General features: G+C 33.4%; 1 long non-coding RNA gene across 1 annotated transcript; it reads left to right on the top strand.

The window, feature by feature from the left end:
* Window positions 1-4,188: 4,188 nt before the first annotated feature.
* On the top strand, window positions 4,189-8,212 carry LOC145558604 (uncharacterized). Its single transcript, XR_014092557.1, has 4 exons — window positions 4,189-4,499; window positions 7,033-7,146; window positions 7,229-7,672; window positions 7,978-8,212. It is a non-coding gene; the product is annotated as an uncharacterized LOC145558604 (long non-coding RNA).
* Window positions 8,213-15,527: the final 7,315 nt, after the last annotated feature.

Here is a 15,527-nt window from a genome sequence, read left to right as displayed (position 1 = left end):
AGAAGATTAGCTTAGTCTTGTCAAATTGATGAATATATTTGATATTAAAAGTCATATGTTACAATAATTCTGAACAAGTAGAGCAGTACCAACGCAAAATACACTAGTACACTTGCTACGGTTTTATTCAAGCCTTTTGCTCTGGTTTTGAACCGCAAAACTAGGAGTAACACATAGGAACATGTATTTGCTACAATTCAAAATCATAGCATTTTTTACCTAATTGCTACGGTTTTATAAAAAAAACATAGCCTTTTCTTATTATATGATGCGATTTTAATGTGCAAATAGTAAACCAAAAGAATTATTATTTTTTTGTTAGCATTTTTAAAGCTTAATTAATGTTGAGATTATATCTTCCTTGAGTCCTATTTTCTTCAATGTATTCTCAATCCAGAACCTCTTACATGTACATGAAGAAATAAAGTAATGAGAATCCAGGTCAGATTTATATCAAATCAATAAAACATGGTCCATTCTTTTTTCTTTTTTCTTTTTCTTTTTTTCTTTTTTTTTATAAAACCCATAAAGGGGAGCTAATTAGATATGTCAAGAAGAGCTACATCAAGAATACGAGAGGGAATTACATCAAACCACATTCATTGACCCACTTCCCTATGATGAAACCGGGTCAATTCATGAGCAACCCTATTCCCACCTCGTTTCACAAAAGACCAATAAACAATAACAAAGTTAGTGCAAAATAACAAAACATCCTCTAAAATTAAAGAAAATTCACTATAGCCAATCTCTTCGCTCTTCAAAGCTTGGAAGATCTGCAAACAATCACCCTCAACTAAATTTTGGGCACCCATATTCGCAGCCAGCTGCAGCCCCCATCACACGGCTTTTGCTTCAGCCACCTTCACGTCCCACTTCTCACTGCCCTGCTAGACCCCTGTAGCCATAACTTCACCAAACCATCCCTGATCACTACCCCAAACCACACCCAAAGTCACCTATAAAGGCAGCATCAACATTAACCTTTAAGAGTCCAGCATATGTTGTCCAATCGACACACAACATCAGCCTTCCCTGAACTAACAGCAATAGCACAGCAAAAACCAGGCTTGGAATTTCCAGTCTTTATAGCATAGCTCAGCACTTCCCCATAGTCCCTACACTCCCCCTCCATGATCTAAGAGTTCCTAGCACCATAAATAGCCCAGCAAATGGCTATAAAGTTTGCTACATCACACTCATCCATATTCAAAAAACAGGATTCCTTAATCCGTCTTCCCTTCTCACCTAATACAATAAATCAAAATAACAAAATCAGAAACAAAGAATTGAAAAAATCGAATCCAAAACACAAAAGGGGTAAATTACGAAGAAGATTCTGGATACAAGTAGCCCTAATTCAACACAATTTCCAATTACCACATCGTGGTTCAATCAATGTATAGGTCTCTTATATGATAAGCTGTTGCACAACTCTCACTAGAACTTTTATTGATGGTTAAAATGTTGATTTGAAACCCATTGAATTCGAGTTACATTATGAAATCAGCTAATTGACGGATGATGATAGATTGAAAACAAATTTCACAACCCATTGAAACCCGAAATGATATTTGATATCACACATATATGTATATTAAAATTTTTTTTTTTAAGAAAAAAAAAACCCCAATAAATAACGTTAATTAATTTACATAAACATAATTTCAGAGAGAAATTAAATTTCAGATATAGGAGAGAAGGAACTTACCTGAGAATTTGAGATTTCCCACTTGAGTCTAGAAGAGAGTAGTTGGGTTAAAAGCTTGAAATTGGTAGAGAATAGAGGATGGAGTAAAGAACTGGCTTTCCCAAAAAAAAAAAATTTAAAAAAAAAATGGAGTGAAGGATGAAGAACGCAGGTGGAGGAATTGAAGCTGTTAGTGTTTAAGTGTTTTACACCCTTTTTCTTAATGTTTTTTGTTTTTAATTTTGTTTTTGATTTTTTTAAATTTTTTTTATTATAGATTAGATATATTGAGTATTGATTTGGAGGGAGTTTTACCGCCTAATGTAGATGAGTTTTACTTTAGGGGTAGAATTCCACACAAAATTTTCAACCTCTTTACTGATTATGGAGGTAAATTTCCCTCCTACATTTTACTTGTAGCTTTGTAAAATTAATTTTATTTTTTATATTTTATTTTTTGATTTTTTATTGATTAGAACTTTATTTAAAAAATTATAATTTTATATTCGAATTGCTCACTGAATAGATATAAGATAGTATGATATGAGACAACGATCATAACATGGAGAATTTGCTTACGAATGATTCGATTTGATTCAATTATTACGTATTTAGTAGATCTAAATCTTTTTTTAGATGTCGTATAACTTTTATTTATGAATGATTTTATATAATCCCTCCGTGTTTTTTTAAGTGACCCACTTTCCTTAAACAATTGTTTTTTTTTAAAGTGACACACTTCCTCTTTTAGAAATTCCTTACATTTTAATAATATTTTTTCACCCCACTATCTCTTACTTTATCATTTCTCATTCCTTTCATGGTCCGCATTTCCTCTCACATTCTTTTACTTTATCATTTTTCACTCCTCCAACCTACCCCACTAACATCTTATTTTATTAAAGTCAATAAAATCTCCTAAAACTACGTGTCGGTCAAACTGTGTCACTTAAAAAAAACACGAAGGGAGTATATAAAAAAAAAAAAAGATAGTGTACAACAAACATAGCATTCAATACACATGAATATATATAAATGTTTTATTTTATAAATATAAGTATAATCTGAAATAATTTAGTGCTCCGTAATAGATATGAGCATAGTTTCAAAATTACATTACAATGATTATACAAGTACCTATATATATAAATTAATCTAGATAGGAGACTATACTATTATATGAAATAATTAGAATGGGGTTGTTAAAACATGGATTAACAATAACCTAATATTACTCTAACAATATTGTTAATCAATTTTATAGGATTATTAAAATAGTATTGGATGGAGGAACTCTATTAGTATTAAAGTTAAATTACTCTTTAACTCTTTCTTAGACTAAGGGCTTGTTCACATTTACTGAACTAAAGCGAGCTTAACTTAACTGAACTAAACTGAACTGATTGGAGTTGAATTGAACTGATTGGAGCTGAACTTAACTAAACTAAACTAAGCTGAAATGAATATTTTTTTAAGAATGAAGGAAATTTGGAGCTGAACTGAACTAAATTGATTAGAGCTGAACTGAATTGAACTAAACTGATTGGAGCTGAAATGAATTAAATTAAAATTAAGCTGAAATGATATTCACACAATATTTTTTTTTTTTTTGTAACTAGATTATTAAATGTAAGAAAACATAATTAATTATGTACTTATTAGATTATTAAATGTAAGAAAACATAATTAATTGTGTACTTATTGTCGGAAATTAACACAATTAATATTTTATCAATAATTCAATTTCAGTTATTACTTTTATATTTCGAGGACACTTATTATGGGGTTATTTATTCAAGGGTTATCAGTTAGGGGTTAGTTATTCATGAGTTACTCGGTTGGTTATAAGTTACTTAATAGTAGTAACCCTTAACCGACCAAGTAACCCCTTAAATAAGTAACTCTTGAATAAGTAATATCGTTTTTTTTTTTATTATTATTATTAATAAGCACCTTTATAATATATGCATTTCTTACTTTTTTCTAGAGGAACAATATATACTACATTCTATAATATATATACACAACCTTTGATTTTTAATTAGTTGTAACTTTGAGGCATTATTAGTGAGATATAAATTATTCCGAAGTTGCAACTAATAAAAATCGAAGATAGTATAATTAATGTAATAACAAGTTATTACATTATGAATAATCATACATGTGTAATAAAAAAAATAGAATTAACCACTTCAAATTAAATAAAAAAAAACTAAGACAAATCAACAAAACACAAAAAAGATTAAAAAAGGATATAAGGTCATTATGTTATATTGATACTTATATAAAGTACCACTTAATCTTAATTAACAAATAATGTTAGTTCACCCTATTCAAAAAAAAAAAAAAAAAAAAAAAAAAAAAAAAAAAAAAAAAAAAAAAAGAAAGAAGTTAGTTCACCGATTAGGTAGCTAATTACCCCAAACAAAAAAATCTCACAAACACTAATCCCCTCACAAATCCCAAATTTTTTTTTTTTGAATAAAGCCTCTAAAGGGGACTAAATCTCATTAATAGGAAAATCAGAAACCAAGAGTGGGACAATACAATCAGGGAAATCCGAAACAAAAGTACGACTACCTACTATCCTAAAATCGATTAGATTAGGCGCTTAATTTTTTTTTCATTAGCCGCCACTTATTAACAAATTTAGAAAAACCACAAAATTCTCCTCAAAAATCAAAAACCTTCCTATTAAAAAAAATTCAGAAACCTTGTTTGCTGATAAACGAGAACCGTTCGTTCTAAGGACCCTAATTTGAAGATTCGACTAACGCTCAGAAGATCAATTCTTGGACAAAATTTCAAGGTTAGATCTATTTACTGCTCTCTTTTCTCATATGTTGTGTTTTAATGCGTGAATCAATGGAAATTTTAATTTATTTTTTCTAATACATATGTGGTAGCAATTGAATTATGTTGGATTGTAGTTGCTATGCTTGAACAGATTTGTTCTCGAATTTTGATTTTATTTTTCGATATTTGCTTCAATTTGGCGAGGCTCAAGATTTTTTCTCTTTAATTTTCATAATTTCTGATTTTTGTTCTCGAATTTTGATTTTATTTTTCGATTTTTGCTTCAATTTGGTGTGACTCAATCCTCCGATATACTTCAGACTTACAATCTATAACTGAGTTGTAGTGGTATCAATCTCTCAATGTAAAGCATATAAATAAATATATGATGTGATTCATGCATGCAAATTATTTAGAAGACTATTACTCTGTACTTCTTAGATGAAGTAGCTTTTAATTAATAAGCTAATAGGGTTGTTGAAGACTTTGATTAATGATTTCCCATAATTAATAATTATATACATGATGGTGGTTAAGATCTAAAAATGAGATTTAGTCCTGGTGGTTCTTCGACTGCCACACAAAAACAAGTTTATCATAATAATTTATTAAATTATTATCATATGCATTTTGATTTGAATTTTAGCACAAAAAAAAAAATGAACTTTGAATCTTACAAAACTAAGCATACATATTTGATGATTGTTAAAAATCTTCTGCCACCATTGCAATTTCACTGAAAATGTCCATAAAGTTCAATGGTTAAATGCTGAGTTTGTGCAAGTAGTATAAAAAAATAAATATTCTTAATAACTAACAAGTTTGAAGTTTATAATACTTCGGCCCTATTTTTGTTGAGTTTTTGGGTAGAGTAGAATAGAGCAAAACAACTCAAAAGAACGGAACCAAAGGAGATAGAGAGAATTTATTAAGAATAAGGCATATTTCCTCCTTTTTTTTGTTAATAAACTCAATCCTCCGATATATTGATGTATACAGAAACCTGACAAATTCTGTTGGAAATGTGCCATTCTAGTCATTGTGAATTGTGAATTATGTATGACTATTGATAATTATTAGTCATATGACTCAGAGGGAGTCATCCCACATTACAGAACCCCCAAATGATGGAGCGGTGTAGAGTTGCTCCCTTGCATCTAGCCCCCTAAGTCTTAGAGGTGCTACAGCGGTTCTAAGACTTAAAGGAGACTGATGATTCACGACTGAAAAATCTGCTGAGATTTTGATTTTTCTACTGAAAAATATAACTGCTTTGATAATAATCTTACTTTCTTGCTACAGCATCGGAATATTCCGCTCGCTGAAAAAATTCTGACTTTTGCTGAAAATTTCGATTTCCCTGCTGAAGTTTTTAATTTTTCTACTGAAAAAATCTGGTTGACTTGCTGAAAAATCAGATTCTTCTTGCTGAGGAACTTTATTTCCTTGCAAAAATTTTATTTCTTCTTCTGAGAAGCCTACAACCTCGCTGAAATTCTCATTTTTCTGCTGGAAATGCTGACTCCTGCTGAAATTTTGCAAGGATATAGCTTTTTCTTCTTGAAAATCTTGTTGTTTTTTGAAACATTTGATTATCCTGCTTGCTAAAAAGTTCTGATTTTCGCTGGAAACTTCGATTTTCTTGCTTAAACTCTGACTGACTTGGTGAAAAATCTGGTTTCTCTTGCTGAGAAATATTACTGCTTTGCCAAAATCTTGAATTATCTTCTGAGAAGCTTTCTTCCTTGCTGAAATTCATATTTTCCATCGAAAAAACTGAAACTACTGCTTAGATTTTGTGAGAATATCGATTTTTCTTCTGAAAAATCTTACTGTCTTGCTGAAAATTCTGATTTCTTTTGCTGACAAACCTTGCTAATTTGCAAGAGTCATCAATGTTATAATAACCTGAGCTAGCTGCTGCAGTTCTTAGCTGATCTGAAATCTTATCAAACTGAAGAATTTGACTTTGAATTTATTGTCCTTTACCCACTTATTGAATTGTGGGAGTTCTTCTACTCTTACATCCTCTACACAAGCTATAAAATTTTGCATCAAACTCGGCGGCAGCTTACTGCTGCGAAGCTAGACTTTGTGCTCCGCAATATTATGCTGACGGGTAGGAAAACGCTTTGATCAGACTAATTTTGTCGATCAGAGTACAGTAGGAGCCTTTACTTCCTTTGTACGTATGATCATGACATCCTAGAGGGGTCAGGTATCACTTTGACGTTATACCTAAACAATCATACTTTTTCTTCAATAGTAAAATCAAGGAGCAGTAGCTTGTAGGCTTCAGGGTCTGTAGGCCTTATTATCCAACAAAACTTTTACACCAGCTGAATTTGTTTTTTTTATTTTTTTTATTTTTTTATTAGCTGAATTCTTGACACATGGAAATTTAAATTATGTTGGACATAACTAAATGTCATTAGCTTCTAAACCACTAAAAATTTTACGAAGTAATTCTCGTACTTATTCAAAATATGCAAACGTACAATAATTGGGAGTGTAATTTGATTCTAAAAACTCTGTAATGTTTGTAGAAGAAGAAGAATGGCGGGAAGTGTTCTCGAGTTGATGTATTGGTTGCAACTCGTACAAGAAAATCTGAGAAGGCTGTGAATGCAATCAATTTGGCAAATAACACTCATGCAGTAGTAAGTTTATAAGTTTTATGTTTGTTATTTTCTATTTAACATTTACCATCTTATCTTCTAACTTAATATTGTTTATTCATAGGATGAGATAAACAAATTAAAGGAACAAAGAGAGCAAGGTCTTAATGAGAAAACAGATGAGCAAATTATTCAGATGTGCTTGGCAAAGATACACATGGGTATTTGAAAGCTCATGGACCTGGTAGAAGTATAACGCAACATTTTAAAGTAAAGCCCTCTCGAATTGATCTTACTCAAGAGGTGAATGAAGTTATAAAGAAAGCAGATCAAGCAATTGAAGATGCAAGAAAAGAAGCTGAAACTGCTAGAACAGAAGCAGAACAGGCTAAAATAGAAGCTGAACAAGCCAAAAAAGAGGCGGAAGCTGTTAAGAATGACGTGGACAGAAAAATTGCTGATAATAATGCAGTTTAGGAGAAGAAGTTTAGTCAACTTCTGGATTTTCTTGGAGCAGGAAGTTCATCAGATTCTGATGATTTAGGAAGTCAAGGTTCAAAGGAATGAAGTAAGTAATGCTATCTTCACCTGTTATACATTATTCATTGGTGCATGATTCATCTTAGATATAAGTTTATGAGCTTAAAGTAGTTATACATTATTCACCTGTTATACATTATTCACCTGTTATAGCAGCAGTAGTTAGACATTAAAGAATTTTGCCATGTGCCAGTTGTTATAATTTATGAGCTTAAAGTTAATTGTTCTATATTTTGTGTCAATTTGACTTTTTCATTTTGAAAACATATCCTTTTTTTGGTGCTCTTTTTGAAAAAATATTAACTTGATCATTTATCTATTTATTTATTGTAGGTAACAAGGAGCGGAGCACAGACATATTGTCACATTGTACATATATATAGAGTATATATTGTTCTTCAGCAAAACGATTTGAGTGTTTTATTTTTTATTTATTTTAGTAAGAGTGAGCTAGTGATGAGACAATGAGACAATTGATTTCTAGTATGTTTGTATGTATGGATATCGAATTCAAGTATGTTTGAATGAATGGGATTCCAAGACATAATATCACCTTTTTAATGTTATATATCGATTTCAAGAATGACAAATATGACTTATTTGAGAAAAACTCCATCTTTAATATTCAGTTATGCGTATACCATAAATGCTGCAACAAATTAAAGCTTATGCCCATTGAAATTATTAGCCACGATAGTCATTAGTGTAAAATGATATTATTTGTCACGAAAGTAATGTGGCAATGGATTTATTTGCCACGGTATTATTTGTGGCAAATAAATAATTAGCTACAGTATATTGCGGCGACAAAGTTTATTAGCCACGGTAATATTTGTGGCAAAGAAGATTACTGGTCACGGTAATGTTTGTGGCAACTAAGTTTATTAGCCACGGTAGAATTTGTGGCAAAGAACTTGTTAGCCACATTAATATTCGTGGCAAGTGAATTTGTTTGCCACGTTACATACCCGTGGCATAAAATTCGAAATTTGCCACGACATCCATTTTCCCGTGGCAAATTTCCTAGCCACGGCCTCTTGTGTCACAGGAGTAAATTTAAAAATTCCCGTGGCTACACTACATTGCCACGAGAATTTTAAACTTGTGCCACGATTTTACTCGTGGCACAAAGGTGAATTTGTGGTAGTGAATTAAGACGCAATAGGACCATGAGAAAGGTAATTGGGGTTGTTACCTTTGCAGCTTTTGACTTACTATGATTGTAGCCTAATTTAGCCAGGGTCTTATTTCTAGATCCCTTTGGACGCCCCCCAGGCGTTTTTACAGTTACAGGATCATGAATTACAAATGCAGAATTGTCAGTTCCTTCACAGTGGGTATGGTTTTGCACTAGTAGAAAAAGGCAAAAATGCAACGCTCAATTGCCACCGGTTTTAAAGAACCGGTGGCAAAAACAGGGGAAAAATAGGCGGGGATATTATTGCCACCGGTTCAAACCGAACCGGTGGGGAAAATATTATTCCCACCGGTTTAAAACCGGTGGCTTTCTAATAAAAAAAAAACCCGGCCCTTTATGTACCCAAACCCTACCATTTCACGCACCCATCACCACCCGTTTCATCACCCACCTTCTCTTTCCAGTTCATAACCCACCTCTCCTCCTTCTCTTTCTCTCTCCTCGATCAGCTCCGATCCCCTCTCCCCTCTTCTCCTTCATCCTCTCCTCCTTCTCTTTCTCTCTCCTCTCTTCCCTCTCCTCGTTCTCTTTCTCATCTCCTTCGATCTCCACCACCACCACCAATTTTTCCACCGCAACAATAACACCACCACCGCTGCAATAACACCACGAACACATGCATGAGCAACACCGACTTCAATCGAGGTTAGGGTTTGATTTTAATTGACTTTTATTTGATTTTAATTCGATTTTAATTTGATTTTAATCGATTTTAATTTGATCTTTATTTGATTTTAATCGATTTTATTCGATTCTTGTTGGTTTTTTTGGGTTTTTAAATTGAATTTATCTGCGTTTTTAAATTAAATTTTTCTGGGTTTTTAAAATCGAATTTTCTGAGTTTTAAAATCGAATTTAATTCGATTTTAATTTGATTTTAATCGATTTAATTCTAGTTCTTCTGGGTTTTTCTTGGTTTTTAAATCGAATATTTCTAGTTTTTCAATCGAATATTTCTGGGTTTTTTAAATCAAAATTTCTGAGTTTTAAAATCGATTTTAATTTGATTTTAATCGATTTTATTCGAGTTCTTCTTGGTTTTTAAATTGAATTTTTCTGGTTTTTCAATCGAATTTTTCTGGGTTTTTAAAATCGAATTTTCTGAGTTTTAAAATTGATTTTAATTCGATTTTTATTTGATTTTAATTCGATCTTTTGGGTTTAATTCGATTTTAATTATGGCTAAATTCTTTTTTTCTGGGTTTTTTCTGGGTATAACTCGATCTTCTGGGTTCAAGTGTTCTGAGGATTTTTTTTTTCCCGCAGCTTATATATTTTAATCAATTTTTTTTTAATTGATGCAGGTATATTGATGAAATCGAAGAATCAAGATTTAGGAATATTGGTTTAGATGTTCTATGGGTTTTTTTTTTTTATTTTGATGTTGTAATTTTTTTTTTTGGTTTATATTTTTTTTTTATTTATTTATATGTTGTAATTGTTCAATACTTCAATTATATTGATTTATATTGGAATTTTTTTTTTGATTATATGTTGTAAGTTTGCGATTTATATATATTGAATGATAATATGAAATTCAATTTATATTTTGATGTTGAAATTTTTTTTTGGTTTAATTGTTCGATATTTCAAGTGAATAAAAAAAAAATTATATGGGAGAATTGCCACCGGTTAACCGCTGGCTTAAATTTAATATATAAAAAAAAAAAAAAAGCGGGAATATATAATGCCACCGGTTAATCGGTGGCAATAATAGTTTTTTCCACCGGTTTTGAACCGATGGCTTTTAAATAAGCTTTTGCCACCCCTCACATGCCCACTGGTTCAAAACCGGTGGCATAAGGGGGTTTTAAACCGGTGGCCTTTAGTGTTTTTCTACTAGTGTTGTTGAGTTACGTTTCCTGGCCTTGGTACTTGTTGTGACTCAGTCAGGGGCATAGCCATCGGTGTGCTGCCAAATTCATCCAGGCTCTTATTTTTAGAGCCCTTCGAACGAACACGTCACCTTTTTTGAGTTACGGGTTCATGAATTACAAATGCAGAGTTGTTAGTTACTTCACCATGGGTATGGTTTTGATGTGTTCCGCTTTTTGGCCTTGGTACTTTCTGTGACTCGGTCACATGCATCGGTGTGCTGCCTAATTTAGCCACACTCTTATTTTTAGATCCCTTCGGACTCCCACGACGCCCTTTTTGAGATAAAGGATCATGAATCACAAATACAGAGTTGTTATGCCCTCCTTCGCAGCCAAAAGGTTTTTCTGGTATCGGTACTTTATGTGCCTTGGACACTGAAATTGGTTTACTACCTGGCCTTTTCTGGGGATTAGATGATCCAATTTCGGAACAAAGGAAACTTGAACACTCAGTTGGAGCATTAGCTGCCAAGTGTTTAGCATGGCATACTTTTATTTTCGCTCGAATCTTTGACACTGCTTTGTGAACAGCCTCAACTGTATCATTGTCCACTGCAGATGCTTCGTCGCACAAAGCCTCGAGATCATGAATCAAGTTGTTCCAGCGTTTAAATTCTTTGGTTTCACTGGGATCGTGATAAGCCACCTTGACTCATGTGTGCCTCCTCGGAATATCCTTCCGCCAACGATCAAGTATATACTTTGATGGAATATCTTTGACCTTGTTATCATCCCAAACTCTAATGATGTGCTTACAAAGAATACCATCCTTCTCAAACTTGCGACAGTCACATATAGTGTCATTGGTAATAAGGTTGAAAACAAGTGAGTAAAACCTCCGGTGTTCGGTGATGATTTCTTCACTTGCTCCTTCAGCAACGAGCCAAACTCTGTCTTCTTGAATATAGTGGATTTCTGTTTCACTAATAACTCTCTCACCCTTAGGAACAACATAAAGCATCCTTGAACATTCCTTTTGCACTTCTTGAAACTTGTAATCTGTGTAGATTATTTGGAAAAGCTTCTCTGCTCTGAATCCACTGACAAGGCGCCTTATGTATTTTGAATCCCTTGCGTGAGCATCTATCTTATCGGTGGTCCTCTTCTTTATTGCTTTGCAATATTTTTCAAGGAACTCACAAAGCTTAGTTTTTCGCGTAACAAATCCATCAAAAACTTGTTAATACTCTCCACTCTCTGTGTTGTCTTCATACCAGCCCAAAAGTACTCTTTCATGTAAGCCGGTATCCACATGTGCCTCTCAATGAACAACTCTTGTAGCCATTCATTATCCTCAAGCTTGTACAACTTCATTACATCACACAAACGACTCACAAATTCTTCAACAGTGAAACTTTCATACATTATTTCCTTTAAAGGGTTTTTTTAAACTGCTTATACCTATGATACAAAAACACAATCAAGATGTATCAACAGCAGGTCAGGTTTTAAAAGAGTATAAAACGAAGCTTACAATGAACTACTTACAAGGCATAGCTTCCAAGTCTCTCGGGGAGTTTCCTAAGTATATGCCATATGCACCAACGATGGCGTGTATTAGGCATAATTTCTGCTACAGGCTTCCTCATTGCAGCTGCTTGGTCAGTGAGAATAGCAGCGGGCGCTTTGTTCCCCATGCAAGCTAACCATTGTTGGAATATCAAACGAAAAGTGTCACAGTCTTCTTGTGAAACAAGAGCACAACCTAATAAAATGGACTGGCCATGGTGATTTACTCCCACGAAATTGGCAAATGGTAGCTCGTACTTATTTGTTAGATATGTGGAATCAAAACACAACACGTCTCCAAATTCCTCATAAGCCACCCAACTTCTTGCATCAACCCACAACACATCCTTTAGACGACCCTTCTGATCCAACCTATGGACATGGTAAAAGTTTTGATTATCAGCCTGCATATAATCAAAGTAATCTAGCATTGCATGTGCATCTCCCCCAACCATCTTCAGGCACCTATGCTTGTAAACCTCGTGCTGCATATCCTTCATATTCGGCAAATTCTTATTCTCTGTGCCTAAACACCCACGAATTTACGTCACAGGTACACCCTCCTCGTAATAATTAACTAACCTCTTTCGTACAGTTGAGGTCATATTCTTCATATGATACTCTTTCACCAAATTAGCCATGCTTGGTGAAAGAATATGAGTATGTTCTAAGTGGGCGATTTTCAGAACCCATAGGCCATCACTTGAAAGACTAGCATATATCCTAGCTAAGCAGATTCATTTTTTGGATTTCTTTTTACCACGTGCAAGCTCATCCTCACCAATGTCACCATTCACATTACCTACACAGCCATCAACATCCATTAACTTGGCCCTTTTCCTTGCCTCCCGCCTGGCCCTCATGTCTGGCGGACCCCAACATTCACACCTCCATGTGATCCTGCTTATCCTTTTGGAACTGTTAGAAGCAGCTTGCACCTTGCTAACCCCAAATCCACACTACTCTTCATATGTTTTGTAATACTGCTCAATGTCCTCCCAGGATTTAAGAGGGTCAATAGTGGTTATCACACTGAACTCATTCGTGGACACAGTAGTCTCAATTGTTTGAATTTTCTCATTTAGGGAGCAGTTCTGCACTGGACTATTAGCTTTACCATTTCTAGTGGGCAATGATAAAGTGTTTTTCAATGGTCTGTGTAACGGTGATGTTCTCCAAGGACTGTGTATTCACGTCATCCTGTTCAATGGCATTAAGACCAGTTTCAAGTTGCCCACTTCATCACACCCACCTCCTAGTGAACTTAAGTAGTTGCACTCAAAACTTCACACCCCTCATGTTCACTTCCATCTACACCAATTTCAATCAACTTACCCACCTCAACATGACCACCTCCAGTGAACTTACGTTCTCTGAATTCAAAACACAACCTTCATGTTGACTATATTCTACACCAATTTCCATCAAATTACCCACCTCATCACACCCACCTAACAAACTAACATCCATATCCACCTACAAATACGATCTAATATCAAATACTAAACAGAAATTAACAGAATACATAGCCAAGTATAATAAAATAATAGCAGTAGCAGATTCATAGCAAAAGCACAAATATAAGTACACTAAATTGCGTAATTTAACGAAAATACAGCTTTTATTGTCAAAGTAAAAGAAATCAGAACAATCAACCGCAAAGGTAATTCACATAACAAAATTTTACCAATGCCCTAATTCAACAACGTCTCACACAAATTAACAAAAATTAAACATTAAACCACAAAAATTCATGATATAACTCCCTGAAAAGTTCCGAAAGAAACAACAACACGAAACAATGGGAAAACAAATTACCTTAATATGAACTTGCAACCTACGACCACCGACACCACCAAGCGAGACGACCAAAGCAAAAACTACGATAATGCTCACCAAAGCAACAATTGCAGGTGAACAATTACAGCTGTACAATTGAAGGTGTGAAGATGAAGCTGGATAATGAAGAAGGGACTTCTTCATATGAAACTCAGGTGATTATTGTTGCAAGACTAACGGCGTGACTTAACGAAATAATGGGCAGCCTATATGACGTGTAGTTTTTTTTTACTAAAGTTGTCAATTGGACATGCCACGTGTTCGTGAGAAACAATCTAGTTTCTCACCGTGAGAAACCTGGGCCAGCTCATTTGTAAATTATTTATTTTGTTTTTCATTTAATTTTTTTTATAAAGGGTTGCATTAGTTTTTTATTTTTTAAATAAAAAACCCCATACATTTTAGTTAACTATTCACATCATAATGTGTTCTTTTTTTTTTAATCATGTGTTTTACTTTCATTTTATAATACATCAATTTTCTTTGAAATAGGAAAGATATAATTTATTCTTTCAAAAAAAAGGAAAAAAAAAATTATTAGTTTAACTTAATTATAATTTGAAAAGGAGTATCTTAAATTAGCACGAACATGAATTATATTCTATTTGTCTTCTTCCTAGAAGGTGACCGATAGGTATAAAATCATTCTAATGGTCATATTTTAAAATTCCTTGGCCGTGTAGTATATATAATAAGTATCTTGGCATATATATATATATATATATATATATATATATATATATATATATATATATATATATATATATATATTTTGATAAAAAATGAAATCCGTGCATTGAACGGGATAAATACTTGTTTTTTTATAAATGCTTGAGAATTTATACAAATTTTTTTTTTTTTTTTTTTTTTTTTTTTGGAAGAGAAGAATTTATAGAAATCTAAAATAACCATAGATGATACAAAAAAATCTTCCCAAATTATAAACCCAACATAAAATTTAAATATATAATACGCATGGCCGACTATGGGCCTGTGCAAAGAGACCCATTTCACAGGGCCCCAAAATGGAGACGGCCCCCAATTGAAAAAGAAAATTATTTTATTTTTTTTTTGACAAAGGATACAAACATATTACATATTAATATAAAAGCAAATAAAATTAACAGAAGCTTCCCCAGCTATTTGATGAGCTCGATGCACGCGCTGACGATCTGCCTTGTGAATGCAGTAAAATTGAAAGGTAGAGCCAATAAGTTTAATCTTGCGAATGAGCCAAAGGTAAGCAATGTTACCATGACCCTCCCCCCTAAGAAGGGAGACAAGATTATAGGAATCCGTAAAAACTGTTAGCGAGCGAAACCCGCAATCAAAAGCCCATTGTAACCCATACATGCATGCAAAGGCCTCCGCGTGTAAAGCTGAGTTGCAAATCCCGAAGTTACTGCCACCAATGATCCGATCATCCAACGGGTCTGCATTATCCACGCACCATCCCATTC

The sequence above is a fragment of the Chenopodium album genome, chromosome 9 (genome assembly GCF_948465745.1).
Source record: "Chenopodium album chromosome 9, dcCheAlbu1.1, whole genome shotgun sequence".
In the NCBI taxonomy this organism is placed as follows: domain Eukaryota; kingdom Viridiplantae; phylum Streptophyta; class Magnoliopsida; order Caryophyllales; family Amaranthaceae; genus Chenopodium; species Chenopodium album.
The sequence above is the reverse complement of the archived record's forward strand: the minus strand, read 5'-3'. Positions and strand labels throughout refer to the sequence as shown.